Below are 26,587 nucleotides of genomic sequence, written 5' to 3'. Positions count from 1 at the left end.
AGTTTGGGATTAACATATGCACATTACTATATATAAAATAGATAAACAACAAGGACCTACTATACAGCACAGGGAACTATATTCAATATCTTTTAATAACCTATAATAGAAAAGAATAAATATGTATATATGTATATATATACATATATTTATATATTTATAACAAAATAACTTTGCTGTACACTTGAAACTAACACAACATTTTAAGTCAACTATACTTCGGTTAAAAAAAGAAATAGAGCAGAAGCAAGAAGAACTACAATCCTGCAGCCTGTGGAAGAAAAATCACATTCACAGAAAGATAGACAAGATAAAAAGGCAGAGGGCTATGTACCAGAGGAAGGAAAAAGATAAAACCCCAGAAAAACAACTAAATGAAGTGGAGATAGGCAACCTTCCAGAAAAAGAATTCAGAATAATGATAGTGAAGATGATCGAGGACCTCGGAAAAAGAATGGAGGCAAAGATCAAGAAGATGCAAGAAATGTTTAACAAAGACCTAGAAGAAATAAAGAACAGAGATGAACAATACAATAACTGAAATGAAAAATACACTAGAAGGAATCAATAGCAGAATAACTGAGGCAGAAGAACGCATAAGTGACCTGGAAGACAGAATGGTGGAATTCACTGCTGCAGAACAGAATAAAGAAAAAAGAATGAAAAGAAATGAAGACAGCCTAAGAGACCTCTGGGACAACATTAAACGCAACAACATTTGCATTATATGGGTCTCAGAAGGAGAAGAGGCAGAGAAAGGACCAAAGAAAATATTTGAAGAGATTATAGTCGAAAACTTCCCTAACATGGGAAAGGAAATAGCCACCCAAGTCCAGGAAGCGCAGCGAGTCCCATACAGGATAAATCCAAGGAGAAACACGCCGAGACACATAGTAATCAAATTGGCAAAAATTAAAGACAAAGAAAAATTATTGAAAGCAGCAAGGGAAAAATGACAAATAACATACAAGGGAACTCCCATAAGGTTAACAGCTGATTTCTCAGCAGAAACTCTACAAGCCAGAAGGGAGAGGCATGATATACTTAAAGTGATGAAAGGGAAGAACCTACAACCAAGATTACTCTACCCGGCAAGGATCTCATTCAGATTCGATGGAGAAATCAAAAGCTTCACAGACAAGCAAAAGCTAAGAGAATTCAGCACCACCAAACCAGCTCTACAACAAATGTTAAAGGAACTTCTCTAGGTGGGAAACACAAGAGAAGAAAAGGACCTACAAACCCAAAACAATTAAGAAAATGGTCATAGGAACCTACATATTGATAATTACCTTAAACATGAATGGATTAAATGCTCCAACCAAAAGACACAGACTTGCTGAATGGATACAAAAACAAGACCCATCTATACGCTGTCTACAAGAGACCCACTTCAGACCTAGGGACACATACAGACTGAAAGTGAGGGGATGGAAAAAGATATTCCATGCAAATGGAAATCAAAAGAAAGCTGGAGTAGCAATACTCATATCAGATAAAATAGACTTTAAAATAATGTTACAAGAGACAAGGAAGGACACTACATAATGATCAAGGGATCAATCCAAGAAGAAGGTATAACAATTATAAACATATATGCCCCCAACATAGGAGCACCTCAATACATAAGGCAACTGCTAACAGCTATAAAAGAGGAAATCGACAATAACACAATAATAGTGGGGGACTTTAACACCTAACTTACACCAGTGGAAAGACCATTCAAAATGAAAATAAATAAGGAAACAGAAGCTTTAAATGACACAACAGACTAGATAGATTTAATTGATATTTATAGGACATTCCATCCAAAAACAGCAGATTACACTTTCTTCTCAAGTGCTCACAGAACATTCTCCAGGATAGATCACATCTTGGGTCACAAATCAACCCTCAGTAAATTTTAAAAAACTGAAATCATATCAACCATCTTTTCTGACCACAATGCTATGAGATTAGAAATGAAATACAGGGAAAAAACCGTAAAAAACACAAACACATGGAGGCTAAACAATACATTACTAAAGAACCAAGAGATCACTGAAGAAATCAAAGAGGAAATCAAAAAATACCTAGAGACAAATGACAAAGTAAACACGATGCTCCAAAACCTATGGGATGCAGCAAAAGCAGTTCTAAGACGGAAGTTTATAGCTATACAAGCCTACCTCGAGAAACAAGAAAAATCTCAAATAAACAATCTAACCTTACACCTAAAGGAACTAGAGAAAGAAGAACAAACAAAACCCAAAGTTAGCAGAAGGAAAGAAATCATAAAGATCAGAGCAGAAATAAATGAAATAGAAACGAAGAAAACAATAGCAAAGATGAATAAAACTAAAAGCTGATCCTTTGAGAAGCTAAACAAAATTGATAAACCATTAGCCAGACTCATCAAGAAAAAGAGGGAGAGGACTCAAATCAGTAAAATTAGAAATGCAAAAGGAGAAGTTACAACAGACACTGCAGAAATACAAAGCATCCTAAGAGACTACTACAAGCAACTCTAGCCAATAAAATGCACAACCTCAAAGAAATGGACAAATTCTTATAAAGGTATAACCTTCCAAGACTGAACCAGGAAGAAATAGAAAATATGAACAGACCAATCACAAGTAGTGAAACTGAAACTGTGATTAAAAATCTTCCAACAAACAAAAGTCCAGGACCAGATGGCTTCACAGGTGAACTCTATCAAACATTTAGAGAACAGCTAACACCCATCCTTCTCAAACTCTTCCAAAAAATTACAGAGGAAGGAACACTCCCAAACTCATTCTATGAGGTCACCATCACCCTGATAATAAAACCAGACAAAGATACTACAAAAAAAGAAAATTACAGACCAACATCACTGATGAATATAGATGCAAAAATCCTCAACAAAATACGAGCAAACAGAATCCAACAACACATTAAAAGGATCATACACCACAATCAAGTGGGATTTATCTCAGGGATGCAAGGATTCTTCAATATACGCAAATCAATCAATGTGATACACCATATTAACAAATTGAAGAATAAAAACCATATGATCATCTCAATAGATGCAGAAAAAGCTTTTGACAAAATTCAACACCAATTTATGATAAAAACTCTCCAGAAAGTGGGTATAGAGGGAACCTACCTCAACATAATAAAGGCCATATACGACAAACCCACAGCAAACATCATTCTCAATGGTGAAAAACTGAAAGCATTTCCTCTAAGATCAGGAACGAGACTTGGATGTCCACTCTCACCACTATCATTCAACATAGTTTTGGAAGTCCTAGCCATGGCAATCAGAGAAGAAAAAGAAATAAAAGGAATACAAATTGGAAAAGAAGTAAAACTGTCATTGTTTGCAGATGACATGATACTATACATAGAGAATCCTAAAAATGCTACCAGAAAACTACTAGAGCTAATCAATGAATTTGGTAAAGTTGCAGTATACAAAATTAATGCACAGAAATCTCTTGCATTCCTACACATTAATGATGGAAAATCTGAAAGAGAAATTATGGAAACACTCCCATTTACCAGTGCAACAAAACGAATAAAATAACTAGGACTAAACCTATCTAGGGAGACAAAAGACCTGTATGCAGAAAACTATAAGACACTGATGAAAGAAATTAAAGGTGATGCCAACAGATGGAGAGATATACCATGTTCTCAGATTGGAAGAATCAATACTGTGAAAATGACTATACTACCCAAAGCAATCTACAGATTCAATGCAATCCCTATCAAATTACCAATGTCAGTTTTTACAGAACTAGAACAAAAAATCTTAAAATTTGTATGGAGACACAAAAGACCCTGAATAGCCAAAGCAATCTTGAGGGAAAAAAGCAGAGCTGGAGGAATCAGACTCCCTGACTTCAGACTGTACTACAAAGCTCCAGTCATCAAGACAATATGGTACTGGCACAAAAACAGAAAAATAGATCAATGGAACAGGATAGAAAGCCCAGAGATAAACCCACACACCTATGGTCAGCTAATCTATGACAAAGGAGGCAAGGATATGCAATGGAGAAAAGACAGTCTCTTCAATAAGTGGTGCTGGGAAAACTGGACAGCTACATGTAAAAGAATGAAATTAGAACACTCCCTAACACCATACACAAAAATAAACTCAAAATGGATTAGAGACCTAAATGAAAGACCGGACACCATAAAACATTTAGAGGAAAACATAGGAAGAACACACTTTGACATAAATCACAGCAAGACATTATCTGATCCACCTCCTAGCGTAATGGAAATAAAAACAAAAATAAACAAATGGAACCTAATGAAACTTCAAAGCTTTTGCACAGCAAAGGAAACCATAAACAAGACGAAAAGACAATCCTCAGAATGGGAGAAAATACTTGCAAATGAATCAACGGACAAAGGATTAATCTCCAAAATATTTAAACAGCTCATGCAGCTCAATATTAAAAAAACAAAGAATCCAATCAAAAAATGGGCAGAAGACCTAAATAGACATTTCCCCAAAGAAGACATACAGATGGCCAAGAAGCACATGAAAAGCTGCTCAACATCACTAATTATTAGAGAAATGCAAACCAAAACTACAGTGAGGTATCACCTCACAGCAGTTAAAATGGGCATCATCAGAAAATCTACAAACAACAATTGCTGGAGAGGGTGTGGAGAAAGGGGAACCCTCTTGCACTGTTGGTGGGAATGTAAATTGATATGGCCACTATGGAGAACAGGATGGAGGTTCCTTAAAAAACTAAAAATAGAATTACCGTATGATCCAGCAATCCCACTACTGGGCATATACCCAGAGAAAACCATAATTCAAAAAGACACATGTGGGCTTCCCTGGTGGCGCAGTGGTTGAGAGTCCGCCTGCCGATGCAGGGAACACAGGTTCGTGCCCCGGTCCGGGAAGATCCCACATGCCGCGGAGCGGCTGGGCCCGTGAGCCATGGCCGCTGAGCCTGTGCGTCCGGAGCCTGTGCTCCACAACGGGAGAGGCCACAACAGTGAGAGGCCCGCGTACAGAAAAAACAAAAACAAAATAAAAAAAAAAAAAGACACATGCACCCCAATGTTCATTGCAGCACTATTTACAATAGCCAGGACATGGAAGCAACCTAAATGCCCATCGACAGACGAATGGATAAAGAAGATGTGGTACGTATATACAATGGAATATTACTCAGCCATAAAAAGGAATGAAACTGGGTTGCTTGTTGAGACGTGGAGGATCTAGAGACTGTCATACACAGTGAAGTAAGTAAGAAAGAGAAAAACAAATATCGTATATTAACGCATATCTGTGGAACCTAGAAAAATGGTACAGATGAACTGGTTTGCAGGGCAGAAATTGAGACACAGATGTAGGGAACAAATGTATGGACACCAAGGGGGGAAAGCGGCGGGGTGTGTGTGTGTGATGAATTGGGCGATTGGGAATGACATGTATACACTGATGTGTATAAAATTGATCACTAATAAGACCCTACTGTATATAAAAAAAAATTTAATTTAATTTAAAAAAGAAGCAATCGCTGGGCTAGGGCAGAGCTTCACCTGAGTTGAGGCCCGAAGGCAAGTTTCAATAAGCAGGAAGAGACCCTTGTGAGTCAGGAGCACATCATGAGCAGAGATAGGTCCACTATCAGAACACAAAGTAAACCAGCGTGAATGAAGAAGTGTCCATTCAGAGGAGCAAGAGAGAAGGTTAGAGGCAAAACTGAAGAAAGAGCGGCACTCAGAGAATTTTCACCTTATTAAAGATGAGACACTAGAGGTTTTTGATTATGTAAATTGATGGACAGTAACATGTAAAAGGGGCAATTTATGTACTAGACCAATGAATGAGGGAGAGTATGGTCTAGAAATATGAAAGGTTTCGTAAGGATGGAATCAGTGGAAATTAAAATCATATGAAAAGAAAAAGCAGTAGGAAAGTCAAAGGAATATTGAATCTGAGGCCCAGGTGACCTAGGATCAGAGGTCAGCAAACTATGGCCCACAGGCCAATTTCAGGCCACTGCCTGTTTTTGTAAGTAAAGCTTTACTGAAACACAGAGACACCCATTTTTATTTACATATGGTCTATGGCTGCTGTTATGCTACAAGGGCAGAGACGAGTGGTTGTGACTAAGACCTTATGACCCACGAAGACAAAAATATTTACTGGCTGGCTCTGTACAGAAAAAGTCTGCCAACCTCTGTTGCCATTAATCAAGCAGGGAACTCAGGGGGAAGGAACATGTTTTAGAAGGAAGGAAATGAGTTCAAATTTGGACACAAAGGAACCCAAATAGAAACAACTGGCAAGAAGATAAAACTAAAGACAAACTGTGGAGTGAAGATCAGGCTGGAGCTCTCATTTAGGGATCTTTCTCAAAAGGTGATCACTGAGAGTCTGAAATTCTTCAAGAAAGAGCACAGGAAAGGGAGAAATAATAAGAACCAGTGATGCAATCCGAGGGGTAGAAGGGAGAAATAATAAGCACCAGAGATGCAATCCGAGGGGTGGGGGGAATTCGCCCAAGTGTGGTATCATGGGACATGGGAGGAAGCAGCTTCAGAAAAGAAGAGACATGCTACAGAGGTGTAGGAAGATAAAGACTTTAATGGGATCCCCAGGCTTGGGAACCGGGAGGTAACAGCTGGCCTTCCTCCATGATACCCACCCGCTCCTTAGCAGCTCTGTTGGAATGGTCCTCCTCATACTTAGCCAAAGTCCATCCATATTGCTATACCCTCTACCTGCAAGTTTAATTCCCCCTCTAAAATTTACCCTGCCAAGAGAAGGGGGGTGGGGAAAAGGAGAGCAAACAGCACAGAAGCAAGAAGGAATATGTAGTTTAGTTAAATAGTTGAATTAAGCTGGAAGGTAAAGCTAAAAATGCAAGTTGTACCTTGGATGCCAAGTTAAGAGTTTAAATTTAAGAAAAATTAGACTAGCAATAGTAGAGGAGGCCAGGCTGGGAGACAAGGTAGAGGGGGTGACCGGACTGGGGGAAGAGGACGCAGTTAAGAGTTTATTCCAATGGTACAGGTCGGTGGTTGGGGGGAGACAGGAAGGAAACATTATAGGAGCTCTGTACGGCTTGGGGGCTAAGGGCCAGGGAGGCTGAAAAACCAAGGGCTCCAGTATCTGGAAGCCTGGAAGACTTACCCTGGAAGAAGTAAGAGAATCTAGAAGGTCAGTTGGTTTAGGTTGACTCTAATTTTTAAATATATTGATTTTTTGAGGAGACATTGAGGTAGTAATGCTTGGCAAAAAGATAGATGGGGCCTGTAGCTTGAAACAAAGGGCTAGACAGAGTGGTAGGTGCCATCCATAAACTAAGGACAACTGAACTGCAAGACAATGACCCCAAGGACAGAGGATGGAGTTCAAAGAGCAGAGTCGGGCTTCCCTGGTGGTGCAATGGTTGAGAGTCCGCCTGCCGATGCAGGGGACACGGGTTCGTGCCCCGGTCCGGGAAGATCCCACATGCCGCGGAGTGGCTGGGCCCGTGAGCCATGGCCGCTGAGCCTGCGCGTCCGGAGCCTGTGCTCCGCAACGGGAGAGGCCACAACAGTGAGAGGCCCGCGTACCGCAAAAAAAAAAAAAAAAAAGAGCAGAGTCAAGGGGGAAAGCCATGTTTAGAGAAAAGGAGAAAGCAGAGCCAGCAAAGGAGAAAGAAGAGGGTGCAGAGGGTACAGGCAATTTATTGGTACAGAGGGTACTGAGCGATTTCACACATTTTTTTCCATTTATCTTCACAGCCACCTTCCGAGTAAGGCAAAGTAAAGTACAAGTGTGCCCACTGTGCTGCACAGTCACCCAGGGGTAAATGACTTAATAAAATGGCAGGTTGAAATAAACTGGCAGGTTGAACTAGAGTTGGATTTTAGGTCCTCAAGTACCATTCCCACCACCCTGTGAAGGGAATCCTAATACATGGATGGCTTTCAATAAACTCGATTAATATTTACCACACAGGAAGTTTTCCTAAAGTTCACCTGTCCCATTCTCTCACTTCTTACTAAATTAACTTTGCCTACTCTTAGAAACTAGTTCACAACCACAGCTGAAAGCCAACTAGGGCTTCAGCCAGGGGACAGGCTGACAGCAGACCAGTTTCTGAACATCACTTAGAAGTAAAACCGGAACTGCTTTCAGATGAAACTGATTGGCAGGACTCTAGGCAGGATGTTCAACCAAAGGGTGAGCTGAGGCTACTGTAGGGCCTGGAAAAAAGAAGAGAGGCCTGAGACAGGATGTCCACCACCCACCTCCCACCTCACATCTAAACCAGAGGTACTTCAACTAGGACTCTTTGGAGGCTTTTTGCTAAAATGAAAAACCCAACCCATATTCTTTTCTCAGTCATGTCACTTGACTCTAACCTAAACACATCCCTGGGCCCTAGGCTCTGCCTTCTCCTAAAGCAGCAAACAAGGCCCCACCAGCCTTTGCTTTTTCATGAGAAGCTGTTTTCTAATATTCATTCCTATTTCTTTCACCTAGCCATACTTTCAAGTTCTTAAAAATGCTTCATTAGCACAGGGGCTTTTTTGAGGGCAGTAAAACTGTTCCGTATGATGCTGTAATGACAGATACAGGACACTAAGCATTCACCCAAACCCGTAGAACTTTACAGCACAGTGAACCTGCATGGATGCAATTAAAAAAATAAAAAGCATTCAACGAGTCAAAAGATCCCTGGATGGAATGCAACTGCAACATGAGAATCAAGTGTACTCAAAACTATGTTAACCTCACTGAAGGGAGAGAGGGAAAAGGTGCTGACCTAGTAACTTGGGAAATGAGTGAGGACTCAAGACTAAAGCAAAAGGAACTTCACGTAAGCACTGAACTCTAGCTGGAAAAGCTGAGGGGTGGGCGTGGGGTGGAACCAGTAAACCCTTCTGAAGCCACTACACACGTATATAAATGGATGGCAGATGGTGGGAAGCAGTTCTCACTGTTGGAATCTGCAGACAAGCAAGGGAGAAAGGCTAGAACGATCCATATAGTAGTGTATTGGAGTTGAAGACATCAGTGCAAACTCACGTTTGGCTTAACACAGATACATACATACACAGAGAGAAATACTTATATATATGTGTATATATAAGGCTTGGTATAAATACATCTCTCCTTGCTCTGTCAGCTGAGAGGACCTAGAAGCAGTGACACTCTAGTAGCAACAAGGACACCCAATGGCCAGAACGTGGTTTCTAATAACATTTTGCAATAAAAGACAGCACTCCTTGGGGAAATGGTTGATTCTACGGCTGGGGCGATAAATATACAAAATGAGCCTGGAGCGTCTATAGTGCCAGAAAGAATAAGGAAGTGCTCAAAAAAAAAACCCCAAAACAGGGCTTCCCTGGTGGCACAGTGGTTGAGAGTCCACCTGCTGATGCAGGGGACACGGGTTCGTGCCCGGGTCTGGGAGGATCCCGCATGCCGCGGAGCGACTGGGCCCGTGAGCCGTGGCCGCTGAGCCTGCTGCGTCCGGAGCCTGTTCTCCGCAACGGGAGAGGCCACCACAGTGAGAGGCCCGCATACGGCAAAAAAAAAAAAACAAAAAACCGACAATGATGGGGATATGTCACCAAGGGACGCAGGAGCCTACTGAAAGAGCTTCCAAAGGCCGAAGCTGGCACAGCTTGAGCAACCGAATAATGGAGTGTTGGATTATAACCTAAGGTATGAAATAAATATCCACAGTTCCACACTGACCTAAATGAAGTGTTGAATAAATAAGTAAATGGTGTGTGTGGGGGGAATCTCGTGAGCAGAGCATCAAATAATGTACGTATATACTTATCCCCCATCCACCAGCCCAGGAGGTGGAGGCTAACTCTCCAACCTTAAGCGTGGGCTGTGCATAGTGACTTCCTTCCAAAAAGTACAGTACGGAAAGCGGGGAAAGAGCAACCCCATGGGAAAAACGTGACAAACGTGAGCTCATCCACGCAATCAAGGTTTCCATCAACAGTTTTTTGCTAGTATGTGTGTATGGAATGTGTACTGATGTAATTGATGTGATGTAATGACACGCAACACTTTACTCTGGTCTTCCTCACCACAACCCCATCACATCTCAGTCTAACTACAAGGGAAAAATCGGACAAACCCAAACTGAAGGATAGCCTACAAAATATCTGACTAGGGCTCCTCAAGCTTTTAAGCTCACCAAAAACAAGGAAAATCTGAGAAACTGTGACAGTCTCAAGGAGCTTAGGGAGACATGACAACTAAATATAATGCAGTATCCTGGATGGGATCCCAACACAGAAAAGGGACATTAGGTAAAAACTAAAGAAATGTGAACAAACTATGGAGTTTAGTTAGTAGAAATGTATCATTACTGGTTCATCAGCTGGGATAAAAGTACAACGCTAATGTAAGATATTAAGAGAGGAAACTGGGTGTGAGGGGTGTGGGAAGTCTCTGTACTATCTTCACAATTTTGCTGTAAATCTGGAACTATTCTAAAATAAAACGTCTATTTAAGAAAAGTCCCTTTTAAATAAAAACTGCCTCCATGGAGACCTGAATCCAGGTAGCCCTTAGAGAAATCTAAATCTGAATTAGTAACAATACTACAGGTGATAAATGTGAGTTTTTCACTAAATGGATGAAAAGCCAGCCAGAGGCAGCAGTGCAGAAGGAGCCCTGACCTTTTTAGATTGTGTACGTAGCTTTGCCATATCAAAGCTAAGTTGGCCCTGTTTCCCACTTTCCCCTTCTGGTGCGGGTTAGCCCATCCCAGGCAGAGCCAGTTTTCATACTGCAACCTTTAGTGCTGCACCACGCTCCTGGAGAAGGCCCTCAGTGAGAATCCAAGACTTTTCTTTTAAGAAGAACTCCCATTGATTCCCTTTTTCCAGATTGTTTTTAGACAGGCTGTTGGTGAAGGGTCTTCCATTAAACTAAAAGTAGAAGAAGAGAGAGCAAGGAAAAGAGACAAAGAGAGTCAGAGAGAGACAGAGACAGAGAGACAAAGGGGCAGGAGAAGGAGAGAAATCAGCTATAAACTGCTTCCAACCAGCATCTAACATGAGTATTTTTTTGGAGCTAACGCTGTGTAATGCAAATGATGTCATGCCCATTACACTATCTGATTTCACAAAGAGTTGCAGAAAATCTGAACAGGAACTCCTCATCCTCCAAAAAAAAAAAAGAGGATAAAGACTTGGGAGGTTTCTAAGACACCCCCGCTTTTCATTTTTCTCCCCAGTACTAAAGGAGTAAAAGCGCAAGAACTTGTCCCAGGCCCCCTGAGCCAGACTCTCCTGATGTACTTAGTAAAAATGCAGGCCCCAAGCCCAGGCCCAGTAAACCAACACCCCATGTAACAAACCCCTCAGGTGACTGACTCTGATGCACACTAACGCTTGGCAACCCACTTTATTAGTTCTTCCTCCCCTGTTCTCACCGCTCCATCCCTTCTCTGCTCATCCTACAATCTAAGAAACTATATAGTTTGCTTTTATATAGTAAGGTTCTCAAGCAATATAAATTTCTGCTTGTATGTCATATTACTTATGCACCAGTTCTTTAAAAACAAGTCTATAATTTTTTACTGAGAACTTTGTTTCTCACCCTCTTATCCAAGTTTTTATTTTCAATCCACTTTGGTTAGTTGCTATTAATAATTCGACTTTTCTGGAGAAACTACTCCTATAGCTAATGTATTAAAGAGTTAAAACATAAGAGCCAAATGCCCAAGAACGGTGACTGCAATCATATTTATCAATATGTACTATATTCCACAAAACAGTTTACCAGAAGTTACATAATAAAATTGCAAAATATAAACAGGTAAAAAAATCAGAATGGGGAAAATGAAATAGGAGTTCAAGGCTGGGGCTAAGTTTAAAAGTAAACAGTTTAACTTTTATTAAAGTTGATCTAAAAATTTCAGTCCGAATTTCTGAAGCAAAGCAAAAAGGGAACCAAGATCATAACCATGATTCACATTAACCACAATGAAACCACACCAATTTCTGAGGAGGAACAGAACTCCCAAGGCCTTTAGGTCTAAAGAAATGTCTAATGTAAGACCACATCCAAGTGTGGTCCCTAGACCAAGCAGCATCAGTACCACATGGGAATTTCTTAGAATGACAAATAGTTAAGCACCTCGCTCACCTTAACCTGTCAATCAGGAACTCTGGGGCTGGGCCCAGCAATCTGTGTTTTAACAAGCCCTCCAGGTGATACTGATGCAGGCTAAAGTTTAAGAACCACTGTTTTAGTGCATCTTCATATAGGATGTACTGAAAGTGGTTACAGACCTGCCCAGAAATATCCCAACAGTAACTCAATGGTGCATTTTGCACAGCAAATTCTAGCAGCATTCTTCTAAAGCTGATTTACAAAACTCAAACCATGTGGCCAAGTACACAGCCTGGGTGTCAAAAGGAAGCATAGGCTGAAGTATGTTTCCAGGGTCTGGCACATATTAGACTTCTACACATTTTTCTGAATAAATGAATAATGAATAAATGCATGCATGCATTGTTAAATATCCTTCAAACAATTCCCCATAAGTACCAATTGGATGCCTATATATATAATTTCGAAGGCTGCAAAAATGTCTAATGAATTTATTTGCAGGGGGCAAATCACCATTTATTTATAATCAAACATCTTTCTATTCTAAATTTTTGTAAAAATTTCAAGAATGTTCAGACCTCCACAGCACACTCCCCTTGTTGGCTCCACTCGGGAGGTAATTGGTACCAGCCCTAGTTTTACAGATGGAAAATACCTACAAGAGAGTTACAGGAGTTGCCAAAGGGCACATCAGCATTAAGTCCTCTGACCTCTGGCCTAGTTGTTCCTCCTCTGTTACTTCATAAACATCCATCTGTCTGCTGAGCAGAGACTCCATAAAGTCAGCTCTGCCTCTAAGGGCTTTCCTTACAAATCGGTCTGGAGGAGTCTCCTCATCTCCGGCATCAGGCCAAGGACCATCAGCAGGAAGTCTTCCCGGTCAGGACACACACCGGGCTCAAAGGCAAGATCACCTTGGAGGCATGGTTCCTCTTTTTTTTTTTCCCATAACAAAAGGCGAAATGTGGGCTCTGTCAGGAACCTCCAGCAGACGCTGGAACTAGAAGGCACTGGCATGCCCACAGGAGGGTTAGGCTGGGTTAAAGCACTGCCCCTCAGGAGGCCAGGTTGGGTCATAGACCCCTCTGACTCTCTCCCCAGAAAACCCCAACTTTGCATCCTATTCCTGAGGCCCATGGACACCTGGAGGCTCCTCCAAAGAGCCTGGGTTTAGAGCCTGTAGTCTATCTGAGTAACACGTTATTTTGCAGTTGTTACAAGAAAGTCACAAGCAGGACACAAATCTCCCCTGGGCTCTCGTTCCTTGTAGAACGATTCCAGGTCACAGAATTTCCAACAGCGGTCAGAGTTAGCACCTATTCATCCAGTTAGTCATTCAGCAAGCATTTTTTGAGCACCTACTGTGTGCCAGGCACCAAGGTGGATGCTGAAAACAGGGAAATCGTGGGAGGAGAGCAGCACCAAGGGCAGCTCAGGTGTGCGGTGCCTCTTGCATGTAACCTCACCCACCATGACCTCACCCACTGTGACCTCAGTGGCAGTTACATCAGGGCTGATCTCTGATACACATGCATGCACACACATTGCAATACCAGAGTCGCACCGTCTCGTATTTGTTTTTCTGGGTGCGTGTCCTCTGAGGACGTTGAGTCAGACGTGGACGTTTAGACTGGGGAAGGGACAGATGTCACTTTGAGTACTAGCTGACTCTACCCCTTCCCTGTGGCTGTAATGCATGCTTCCTTCAGCTTCCTGTCTCACCTCTATCCCCACTGTTCTTTGACATACTTTCCTAGCTCTAGGCCCCCAATCTGCCAAAGTAGGAGAAAGTCATGTTTATGGCCCTTGGGTTACCAGTTCCAGAAGCAGTGAAGGAGTGGAGCAATGGAATATGTAGGCAAGTGGATATATTCAGGAGAACAGAATTCCCTACTCAAAGTATTTATCTCAGAAATTTCCCTTTTTGTCCAGGTTACTACTGCTACCTTAGAGAAGGGAACACCACAGCAGCAATGAGCCACCTCCCTAGACAGAGGGGTACTCTCTGAATACTCAGTGAATTTTAGGCTAAATTTCCAAGGTCCCACGTTCATCACCATTACGCTAAGAGCCCAGGAGCCCTGAATGCCTCAAAGTCTTTGGCAATTCGGACAAGTATAAATGTTTGCATAAACATGGAACACAGAGATGTTGAAGGATCAATAAATGTATAAGAAGGGTCCACATTAGTTACAGTCTGGGTACAAGCTTCCTTGCCTGATGAATACCATTTATATCCCCAAAGCAATTAACAATAAAGTTGACATGACTAACATCCATGTCCTTATATCTAGGAAACCCATGAATTCTGAGGCCATCGTCTCCAAAATGCCAGGCGTCAGGCTAGGTTCACCCAAAGTGGTCACCAGCCACCCTGCAACTTCCACTGACTTTTTTAAGGATGCCAGGTGAACAAGTGAATTACAAATTATTTTCCCCCTAAATTGGAATCTGGCTCCTCTCCTGTTTTGCTTACTACTTATTATCTTTGCTCAAGGAAATAAAGAAATAAAAAAGGATACATGGCCATGGAAACAATTTTTCCAAAGCAGTAATTTGACTAGTAGTTTTGCATAAAATGTCTTCCGAGTTTTATGAGTCTTTCCTTACTGAAAAAAAAAGGGGGGGGCAAACAAAGCCAAACGTTTAGCAATATACTAATTCTTTCCATCTCAGTAAATGCGAACAACAGAAACGAAACCCTAGCAACCTAAAACTTCATGCACCTTCCAAAGGTTTGCCATTTGTACCTCCTACACATTATGGAAGGCCCAGGCCTTACTTGCAAACAACTTTGCAATCACTGTCTCACCTCCTGACAGTCTGGGAGGCAACATACCATCATGCCCTTCTACTGATTGGGAAATGGAGGCAAAAGGTAAGCAGAAGCTGTAGAACAAGGCTTCATAATTCCCAACGTTTAGTCCCTCTACTTAATCCTTTTCTTCTTTCCCTTCATTTTCCGTCATTAACACCCCTTCCTTTACCGTCACTGCCTGAAATGGCCTTTCTTCTGAACTCCTGCAGAACTGCTGCCCAAACCATGTATCTATCTGTCCACTAGTCACGTCATGCCTTGCTGTTTACTTCCTGCATAATTATCTAACTTTTCCTGTGTTTACGTCTTGTTTCTTCAACTATATTCAGATCTCTTCGGATTCAAGAAGCAAGTCTTATGCATCCTTTGTCCTCACACCACCCAGCACATGGTAGGAGACGAGAAACTACATGCTAATGTGATTTGTTTCTATTTTTTCTCATCTTAGAAGACATACCTGCAGTTTAAAAAATCAAATACAGAAATATATAAAGTTGAAAATGAAACTTTAGGTGGAATTGCATTGAAGTGTATATAATTCAGCATCAATCTACTGCCTTTCTTAGCACGAGAAAACAAATTTACTTTAGAGCTTTCAGTTCTTTCTGTTACTCAGTGAAATATATGGGTTATATATTCCTTTCTACCATCTCTGCAGAAAGTAACAAACTAAAAATTGACTTTTAATGGATTACCCAGAACTACCAAACTAAACTGAATAGCAAATAATATCTTTGAAAAGTATAAAGTATTATCATAAATTATATTCATTGTCTAAGCTTTCTTATTTTCCTCCTTAAAGAGACACAAACCCAGACTTTTTCCCTCACTTTAAATAAATGACGACAGGATCCCAACAGGTGCCTTCAGAGATGCTGAGGGGAGATGCCCCTGCATCTAGGAAGACTGCTCAAAACATTTAGGACACATACCTACCGTGTTCTTAAACATCCAAATACAGTTTTTTATGCAACACATTCTCTTGTAATTCAGAGTGAATCCTACAAGTTTGTGCAAGTGGAATCAAAGTCCCTTTTCTATAGTTTTCCTTGCGGGCCACCCTCCATTGAGCTGGCCTTCATTGCCAGGCCACTTCTGCCACCCACTCACATGACCACACACTGAAACTGCTCTGGGATCTACACCACCCTACAGCCTCCTGGCTCCTCCCTCTACACCTGTTCTCTGACCACACAGAGCCCTCCAAGGCCATGAACTGTTCCCTTCCAACCTGTGAGGCCCCCTCCTGGTCGCATTTCCTTCCCATTTCTTGCTAGTACCTTCACGTCCTCACACCCTGCTTTTCTACCACCTCTGATTGGCAACACCCCACCCTGGATCCATCTCCTCATGTGCTGCCTCTGCTCCTGCACACAGGCTGGGGAGCCACATACACTGAGGCCACTGGACATTCAGAGTTTTTAACCTCAAGCCTCAGCATCTCTTCACCTTTCTTCCACTCTTCTTTGGTCAGCTCACCTCCCATTTTCTCCAGTGACTGGATTATTCCAAATAATCTCCATTCTCTTCAAACACCCAAACCCACTCTACCTTGACGGCTACTTCATCAAATACTTAGGGTGGCCTGGGTTAGCTATCTCAACTCCAAACCTCTCAAAAGTCTCCCCCTCCCAGCTTCTGTGACAAGCACAGATGCCGCCTGCAGAGCCCTTCTTCACAGTCTTTTCTAGGAATGTCTTCTTTCATCCATCCTTCCACTTCTGTCTGCTATTCCCTAGGACTTTGTCCTCCGTCCACTGCCTTCTTCGTTCTGTACTCTCCTTGGGCATCAAACTATTCATATTTGTTCTAACTACCACCTCTATATGGATGACTCCTAGGTTCCTGTCTCTAGCCATCCATCCTCCCAGAGCTTCAGATTCACATTCAATTGGCTGGTAGACACTTTAAAATCAATACGTCATCTTGACCCCCACACCAATTCTTTCTCCTACATTCCCCAGATCCATAACACCACCAGAACTGGAGGAGTCATCCTGGTTTCCTCCATCTCATTCATTTCCCACAGCCAATTGATCAAAGTCATATATACTTCACATCATGGGAACTTCTCACACCTATCTTCCCTCCAGCCCTAACTTCCATTGCTTACTTGCATGGCTGATCCTCTCTCATCTGGCCGACCATGACAGCTTCCTGCCATTCAGCCTCAAGTCTCTGATCCACCAAGCTGCCATGGCAACCCATCCAAAAGGCAGATCTGACCATTTACACCCCTGGTTAAAATTCAATGGCTCCCCAGCCAGAGCATATCTCTAAGCCTTCACATAATAGACCTGGCTCTTCATGGTCTAGCCCCCAACTACACCACTCCCCTTGCAGCCCTTGACCCTCACCCTATGCTTTTTTTTTTTTTTTTTAAGAAGTGGGGGCCACTCTTCATCGCGGTGCACGGGCCTCCCACCTTTGTGGCCTCCCGCGTTGCGGAGTACAGGCTCTAGACACGCAGGCTCACTAACTGGCTCACGGGCCTAGTTGCTCCGCGGCATGTGGGATCCTCCCAGGCCAGGGCTCGAACCCGTGTCCCCTGCACTGGCAGGCAGATTCTCAACCACTGCGCCACCAGGGAAGCCCTCACTCTGTGCTTTATGCTCAACTGAAAGGCTTGCACTTACCAACATACAAAGGATGTTTAGTGCGTTAACACTCATGCTATTCCCTTAGCCTACAAACAGTGGCCCTCTCTCCTGCCCATTCATCGTATGACTAAGTCCTACTCGTCATTCAAGACTCTGTTCAGGTGACTTCTCCACAAAGACTCACATGGGGTAAGGAGCTGTTTTCTGTCATCTCCCAGCTCCCTGTCAGGGCACTCATCATCTCATACTGACGTTGCCTGTGCTCACGTCCACGTTCCCTTCTCTACGATATGTATCTCCAAGGCTGGGACCCATCGTTCTACCTCTGGGAATTAGCCCAGTATCGGGTGCAATCAACAGGACACACATCTTCAGTAATGCTGGCCCAAGCAGCCCAGGCATTAAGGAAAAGGGAACTTCATTTCCTTCTGTGATGATCGCTACATAGTGCTCATGAGAGGAACCCTTGATTATTCCACCTCCTCTGTGTCAGAGTCACATGAATCCTGACTTTTGTAAGTCTGTGATAATGTTTGTGATCACTCAAAACTGGGTAGTCTGTCCTCAAAAAGTCTCTGGAGGATAAGGCTGGATTGAAATCAGTGAACAATGATATTCCTCAAAACAGCAAAAAGTTCAAATAATCAAGGGCTTTTTAAAAAAAAATGAACTTCCTTTGAATTTCCTAGTTTTCTCATTTCCCTTGGCCTCTTTGTTTTCCTTTAAATAATACAGCGATTTGCCTTAAAAGGAATAGATCCTTTTGAGCACATTCAATTTTATTTTCTGATTAATTCCTTAATAGTAGGACAGATTCTGAGACTGTCTAATTTCACTGAGAGCCCCTTCTCCTTATAGTTTTATAACACTAAGTGAATACATGTGGTAAAACTCAAAGAAAATGACCAAACTTAATCATAAAAATGATCAAGAAATATGGCATGTTTATTAATTTTCAAAGGTCTTTCTGAAAATGAGTCAACTTGACTTAATTTTGTATTCCACACATGAAAATGTCCTTCTCTTGCCTGTGAGGTAAGCATTATTATTCCCATTTTACAGGTTATAAAATTAAGGCTTGGAAATTTAAATAACTTGTCCAAGTAGTGACCATGGGTTTCCATCCCCCATCTATCTGCTGCAAAGCCCACATTTGTAACACTAGGCTATACTGCCTCTTTTCAAAAGGGGACATAAAGGGTATAAAATTGAGCCCCATTGTGATGAAGGGAGACACAGTTGAAAGTTTTAGAAAAACCATGAACAAAGTCCACAAATAATTAACTGCCGGAAATTCTAATGTTTCACTGGGAAGTAAAAGTTCATTGGTAAAATAAACTTGTAACGTTGGTCAGGAGCCCACTTTGCCTATACTATAACCACTGTGATTATTATCTGGGACAAATACCCTTCGCCCTTCACTCTCTTACAAACTTTTCCACACTTACATGCCCTCTATTCTCTCCCTCAATAAGGAGGCACCCTAAGAAGACGAAGGTACAGGAAGGTCAAAGTAGAATTCAGTGCCCTTTACCCTCAAGCTCACATCCCTCCTCTCAAAAAATGTTAAGAGGAAGAATGTCCCCAAGCACTGTTTTAAACAGGGTGGGGAAACAAGCTGCTAATATGAAATCACAGCTGTCTGTAATCCAAAAATTATCCCACCTGCTGCAGCCTCTGAACTGGGTGTCAGAAGCCATCCAGATGGGAGTCACCTATGGTCTCCTGGGGTCTTTAATCACGAATGACTCAGACCATACTTCCCTGTGCACGGCAGTCATGCATGAATCTGTGTGTGAGATGAACTGTATAGGTCTGTCACTTTTATTCCTTCTGAACGATCATTCCAATCCCTCCCATCCCTCTACAGTACTGGCATCCAAGGTATTCAGTGTTAAAAGTTGCTGCTCCACAGTGAAATATTCTAGTGAGTTCCCTGGCACTACAAGATAGCTAGAGCTTCCTAGCATGGTTCCAGTTGAACTAAGCCTATGCTTACTTCTTAAATTCCTCAGGCCACCAGAATCCAAGTGGAAAAGGCAAATATGGAAGAAAACAAAAGAAAGTAGAAGATCTTGCTTTCATTTTGCTTTTAATTTTTAAGTGTTTTTATATTATACAACAATACAGATCATTTGTTTCCCTTTCATCCAACACACACACACACACACACACACACTCTCTCTCTCTCTCTCTCTCTCTCTCTCTCTCTCACAGAGATGGCATTCTTTAAGAAATGTAAATATTTAGTTCCAGGATATATTTTAGCCTGTGAGTTTTTCTGATAATGTGAAGCAAAGAAAAATAATTCCATTTATTCAACCCACATTCTTCATTTTCCCCTTTGAGTTGTATAAGAAAACATTTCCAGACAGAAAATATAACATTTGGTGTCTGAATATCGTTGTCTCTGAAGATAAAGACAAGTTCAAATGATAAGGAGATATAATGCTATATATACTATATAAAATGACACAGCAATTATATGGTATACCCAGTAAAAATTCTTATTTCATAGCTCTGTAAAACTCCCTCTGTGGTTAGGTGGTTTTGAGATTATCCATCAAGACTTTCACATTCAAAAGCAGTGTGTCTAACAGAACTTTCTGCAATGAAGGAAATGTTTTATATCTGAGATGCCCAATGTGGTAGCCACTAGTCATATGTGGCTACTGAGAACTTGAAGTGTGGCTAACATGATTGAAGATCTGAATTTTTAAATTTTAATTCAGTTGAAACTTCAGCAGCCACATGTGGCTAGTGGCCACTGTATTGGGCGGCAGAGTTCTAAAATGTCCTAAGCTTTTCAGTGTTCGGCTGTCATCTTTTTAAAATAGGAAATTAGGAGACAATCAGCCGCTGAGGCAGGTCAGTCTATTTTCCATCTCTAAAGAAGTTCTGTCTCACAGTATACATGTTCTCTATCTCCGTATCGATGGAAAGTAGTTCCACCGTGGTGTAACACTACTCAGAAAACTTTACACCTCTGGTATCTTTCATCAGGGAAGTTCTCATGCAAATAGAGAGCGTTAATATTACCACAGGTTTTAAAATATTAACGTTTTCTCCGGAAAAAAATTAAGCCAATCACGGGACACATTTTATTCTTCACAGGAATAATTTTCAGGCTCTGACACTAGTGAGGTGACAGTCTCACTCCAGGGCCGTCATCTAGGACGAGGAACTCCAAGGAAGGTATATGAGCGTGTCTACTTCTGTTGTGGCTGCCCAGCCATGGCTTGAACTGCTGAAACCCAGTCCTGCCCCAGAACACTGTAGTCCACACAAACCAGAAAAACAAGGTCATCGGGAGGTTTGCTCGAATTCAGTCATTCATCTAACAAACATTTCAGAAGTCCCTACGACATGTCAAGCATCGAGCTAGGTACAAAAAATATAAAGTTGAATGATACATAGTGTCTGCCCTTCAGGATTTATGTTGGTAGGAAAGACCATAAATAGACCGTGATCCCACCTGGTAAGCGCATGATGAGGACAGAGAATAACAGGATTCTGTGGAAGATGACCTAACCTATCATCAGAGAGTCAGGCAGGGAAGGCTTCCCGGAGGAGGTGGCAACTGAGGGGAGTCCTCAGAAGAAGGAGGTAGTAAGGCAAAAGCAGGGAAGGGAGCATTCCAAGTAGCGTGGATAATAAAGGTGAGAAAGAGCCTAAACAGCATGGCATGCGCAGGGAACGGAGCAGGATATTTTTGCTCATGAAAAGAGCTGGAGTCAGGGAGTGGGGAGAAATAAGCTAAAAGGCCACCAATGGCCATGAGACACCAGGGATACCATGTTAAGGAGCTTGGTCTTTGATTTACACGTAACGGGAGTCACCAGAGGGCTTCAACCAGGGGAGAGGTCCTGTTAAACAGAGAGAGGCCACCTGGTAGCAGACTGGACTTGCAGGAACAAAAAGAAAGCAGGAGACTGTGGCCTCGTCTTGGGGAGCAATAATGAGGACCTGCATGGAGACAGTGGTAGTGAGAATCAAGAGAAGAGGAAACTCAGAAATTTCCAGGACTGGGAAACAAATGGTAATTAGAAATCAGCCACACTGGGAGACTGGTTGGATATAGGAGCTAAAGAAAGCAGGTATTAAGGATGACTCGATGGATGAGGGTAACTAAAAGAGAATACCACCAGTAGAAGCAAACATGTATTGCCCTCTTATTCTGAGCCAGGCACCGTATGGATATATTAGGGTCTACTTCCTAAGAACCTTCTGAGATAGGTACTATTTCTATCCCCATTTTAAAAAGGAAGACTCTGAGTTTGGGGAATTAAATGATACGTTCAAGATCAAATATCAATGAGTGTCAGAATCCAGATCTGCCTGATTCCAAAGCACCAACCTTCACCACCATGCAATATAGTCTCTGAAGATGGGAGAAAGGGGAGACTTCGGAGGAAAGGTGGTGCGTTCAGCCCCCATGCAATTAAGGAGCTTTTCAGATATACATGTGATGACCAGCACTTGCTGCACACGAGGCTGCAGTGTAAGGCAGAGAACTGGGGGGTCACGGCACATAGACGGTGACGAAAACTCAGTGAGTGGATGAAGCCCTGAAGCCAGAGTATGTGAGAAGAGACGAGCATTACTCCAGAACTGAACTTCAACAGCAAGGGCTGAGTAAAGGAGGGCAATTGCACAAAGGAGATAGAAGATAGAAAAGCAGCAGGAAAACCAGAGGCATGGACCATCCCTTCTAGAAGCCAAGGACTCTTAAGGAGAAGAGAGTGGATAAGCTGCATCAGACACAACAAGGATGTCCAGAGCAACAAGGACTACAGCATGTCCACTGGATCTGACAAACATATATTAGTAAGTATAAGAAGTACAAACATAGGAAATGCTGAGAGCATTTCATAGCCAAAGGGAAAGAGAGCGTCAAGATGCAAAGGTTGAAAATTAGAGAGGAAGGCATAATGACTAATAGAGGACGGCCTAGGAGCCATCAGGAGGGGATGGGAGAAACCTAGAGGGAAGCAGGTGAGGTGACTACACATATGTTTGCAGGCACCAGGACAGGAAATTGGTGGAGATCATTCTAGGAAGTCCCAAGTTTCTTAATGAACTCAGATGCAGTCATTTGAATGAGGGGGTGGAGAGGCCTTCTGGAGAACCAACTGCTTGGAGTAAGTGTTTAGTAGAAGGGGGATGAAATGGACAGCATCAACCTGCCCAGGTGCAAGTCCTCCCTGCACAACTTGGCGGCCCAGGTACGGGACCTCCACCTTCTCCCAGGTGGAGAAGGCAGTCCTGGCTTTGGCCTGGGCCTGGGTTGCTACCAGACAAGGATGGCAGAAGCACAGGCAGACCATAGAATTGGGGGACTGACCAGTTTTCAGATGACCCACCACGGCCCTCCTCACCACTGGTTGCCTACTGAACTCCCCAGTGGGTTCTACCCAAAGTAACAAAGAACTAAAGATAACTTTATTTCCCCCCAAAGATGTCCCAAGGCAACACTTAATAAATTATCAAAGTATAGGTCTTTTGACTCTTACTATGTAAGCTTCTAAACTGAGACAAAAATCAACTGACACTCAAAACATGTCAGTGGCAAAGCCAGAAATAGCCTGTAACGAGTCTTCCGGCTCTCAAATTTCACAGAATTTGACACAGAAGAATCTCAATTCTTAAAACGATGCTAGAATTATCATCAGCAAAGTCCCAAGGTCAGTGTGCGGGGAATAGCAGGGATCACACGCAATCCAGATTCTGAAGCAACACAAGGATAAAACGCGTACAAATTCCCCTCCTTGACAAAAATGGTATAATACATTCCCTTAGACATAGACAATGAGGTACATGATTCCAACTCCTCCCCCCCACCCCAAACAACCACTGCACTAGAGCTAGCAGCCTACAAAATAATGGAAATGTCAGGTCACCCTCCTGCTCTGTGGCCCCGCCCCCTCCACTTCCTCTTTCACCCTGAATGAGTTGTCATCTTTCCGTGAAAGAATGCCAAGCGTTCAGTCAGTCTGACTGGCAGTTCCTGCTCTTCAGGTTCTCTGGATACTTCAAAAGGGTGGTGATGTGTTAGCAGAAAAACTACCCTCCTTGGCAGGCTGTTTTCAGGCTTCCACCCATGGTGAGTCACCTGCCAGTTTCTATTATGTATAAGGAGATTTATGATTAAATCATTTGAGTGTCATGAGCCTGAGGTTGCCTCTCTTGCAAGTGACACTTCTGAATTCAGACTGAATTATACAGGTGTTTTGGTGGACATCTTCCAGATTCCAGGTCAGCTAGAATGTGGAAGTAGCAACAAATAAAATCATGACAGAGCAATACTAACAACACTGGCCCTGAGTAGCAACATTCCAAGCAATGAATTCAGAAGCCACCCATGAAGCAAATGATAAGTCAAAGCAATAGTAGTCAAGAGATTTCAATCTTGAACACGAGACTACCAAATCTTCCCTTAAAATTATTTAGTGTATGTTTTTAGTAAAAAGGTAAGAATATAAATTTTGGTCCAATCACTTAAATACTTATTTGATAAGTATTTAAAAAAGTATTCTTTTAAAAAAAATTCTCCATTTGACCCAAGGGATACATTAAAATGTATGTAAGAAAATGAATTTTCTGGTACAACCACTATGGGGAACAGTATGGAGGCTCCTTAAAAAAATAGAACTACCATATGATACAGCAATCCCATTCCTGGGCATATATCCAGAGAAAACCATAATTTGAAATGATACATGCACCTCAATGTTCATAGCAGCACTATTTACAATAGCTAGGACATGGAAGCAACCTAAATGTCCATTGACAGAGGAATGGATAAAGAAGATGTGGTACATATATAGGATGGAATATTGCTCAGCCATGAAAAAGTATGAAATAATGCCATTTGCAACAACATGGACGGACCTAGAGAATATCATACTAAGTGAAATCAGACAGAGAAGACAAATATCGTATGATATCACTTATGTGTGGAATCTAAAAAGATGATACAAATAAACTTATTTACAAAACAGAAACAGACTCACAGATTTAGAAAACAAACTTATGGTTAACAAAGGGGAAAGTTGGGAGGGAGGGATAAATCAGGAGCTTGGGATTAACATACACACTACTATATATAAAGTAGATAACCAACAAGGAACTACCGTATAGCACGGAGAACTCTACTCAGTATTCTGTAATAACCTATATGGGAAAAGAATCTGAAAAGGAATGGATATATGTACATGTATAACTGAACCACTTTGCTGTACACCTAAAACTAACATAACATTGTAAATCTACTATACCCCAATATAAAATAAAAATTAAATTAAAAAAAATGAATTTTCCAATGTATCCTATCCAGTTTTATTACCAACACTGTTCCACATGAATTTGTATTAGGTACTACCGGAGATCAAATCATCCCTTCCCTCAAGGAACTAACAGTTTTTAAAAGGGCATAAAGACCAAAACAAGAATAGCCATCAGATAACACCACTGAAAGAGGCCCTGAAAAAACTATTTTTTAAATATGAGGAAAACAAAGATGCCAAAATAAGTCCAAAAGGTGAATGTTACTGGTATACAATGCAACGACAAAGAAGGGTTTGTACAGAAAAGCAACAGCTTTAGCAGAAAAGAACTTAAGATGAGCCCACTCCTAGCGCAGGGTACGGGTAACATCAGGTAAGACGTTGTATAACACGCTGGCACTGAGCTCTCCTCCAGGGACTTTGTTGCAAAGGGGAAAAAGGTTATTTTCATAAAGCACTTATATATCACTGAAATTATCAACCCAATCCATTGGTCACCTCTAATGTTCTAAGTTTCTCAAAGCAGGGAACACATTCAAACATTTAATTCATTTATTCAAGCACTCATTTATTAGAGATATCTGAGTGCCTAGTAAAGTACCAAGAAGAACAAATCAGACATGGGACCTGTTCTCAGAGTTCATAGTCTATTGAGGAAGGCAGAAATAAAACAAATAATCCCAGAATGACCATGTAGTTATAACCATGATTAAATGAGAAGAAAAAGTACAGAAAAACCTAAACTACTTTGGGGGACTCATAGAAGGCCTCCTGGTGAAGTGGAATTCAAATGGAGAATTAACCAGGTGATGGGGAGAGAGTTCCAGGAAATGGACACAGCTCATGCAAAGGTTCTAAAAATTCATCTTTGTATCTCCAAAGCCTCAACACACAGTAGGTACTCAATAAATGCTTATGGAATAAACTTCAAGTTCTTATTACATTCAGAAAATCTTTCATAAGAAAACAATCCCTAGATATACAAGGGGAAATAAAAAGGAAGACCTACTGGCACAGAGAGGTGTTATTTGTAAAAAAAAAAAAAAAAAATTAGAAATAGCAATAAGTCAGCAAATTATGTAAAGCAGTGACTGAAATATTATGCAGCAACATACAAAGAGTAATTATACAATTAAGTGGGAAAAGGTAACAAATGAGTGATGAGTATATTTTGATTAGAAATATGAAAAAATGTGAAAACTAAGAATAATATAGGTCCTTATGTATGAACTGACAAAATTAAACAATCGACTGTCAGCCATCCCACTTATGTTCCATACATAAAACTGCAAGTGCAAAGCTCCTTCAATTTTGGAGGAATTCTTCCAGTCCATTTTCAGACAAAGCCCATTCCCACCAACTCCATTCATTCCGGGCCGCCAAAGAATTGCAATGTTACTTCAATAACATCTTTTATTTCTGTAAGGCCTTATATTTCCATAAAGTGTTTTCCCATACATTATATTTTGGCTATCATTATTTGCTTCTTCCATGTGATTTTTATTATTTAATAGGTCACTATAATGTGCTCTACAGACCAGGGAGGAGGTGTCTCCTGACCTCCCACATGGGACTCCAAAGGACTTATTTTTTTACCACTGACTTTTTAATTACTATTACATATTCTTTTTATATTTCTTCTAATATTATTATCTAGAAAAAGTATAAGTATATGTAAACTATAGTCGCACTTGAAAAATTTGAAAAATTGAGGAAAAACATCATTCAAACCTTAATGTCCTAACAAACAATGCAATGGATTTGTTAAATGTATCTCGAGCTATTTTTTATA

At 41.4% G+C, this 26,587-nt stretch overlaps 1 protein-coding gene across 4 annotated transcripts in view; it reads right to left on the bottom strand.

The window, feature by feature from the left end:
* The window catches only part of PRKCH (protein kinase C eta), a 223,133-nt gene that overhangs the window by 165,442 nt on the left and 31,104 nt on the right, over positions 1–26,587 (bottom strand). The gene's annotated exons all lie outside the window — the stretch shown is intronic.

This window comes from Delphinapterus leucas, chromosome 2, assembly GCF_059928025.1.
Source record: "Delphinapterus leucas isolate spDelLeu-1000000601 "Yukka" chromosome 2, BTC_Dleu_Yukka2, whole genome shotgun sequence".
Classification (NCBI taxonomy): domain Eukaryota; kingdom Metazoa; phylum Chordata; class Mammalia; order Artiodactyla; family Monodontidae; genus Delphinapterus; species Delphinapterus leucas.
The sequence above is the reverse complement of the archived record's forward strand: the minus strand, read 5'-3'. Positions and strand labels throughout refer to the sequence as shown.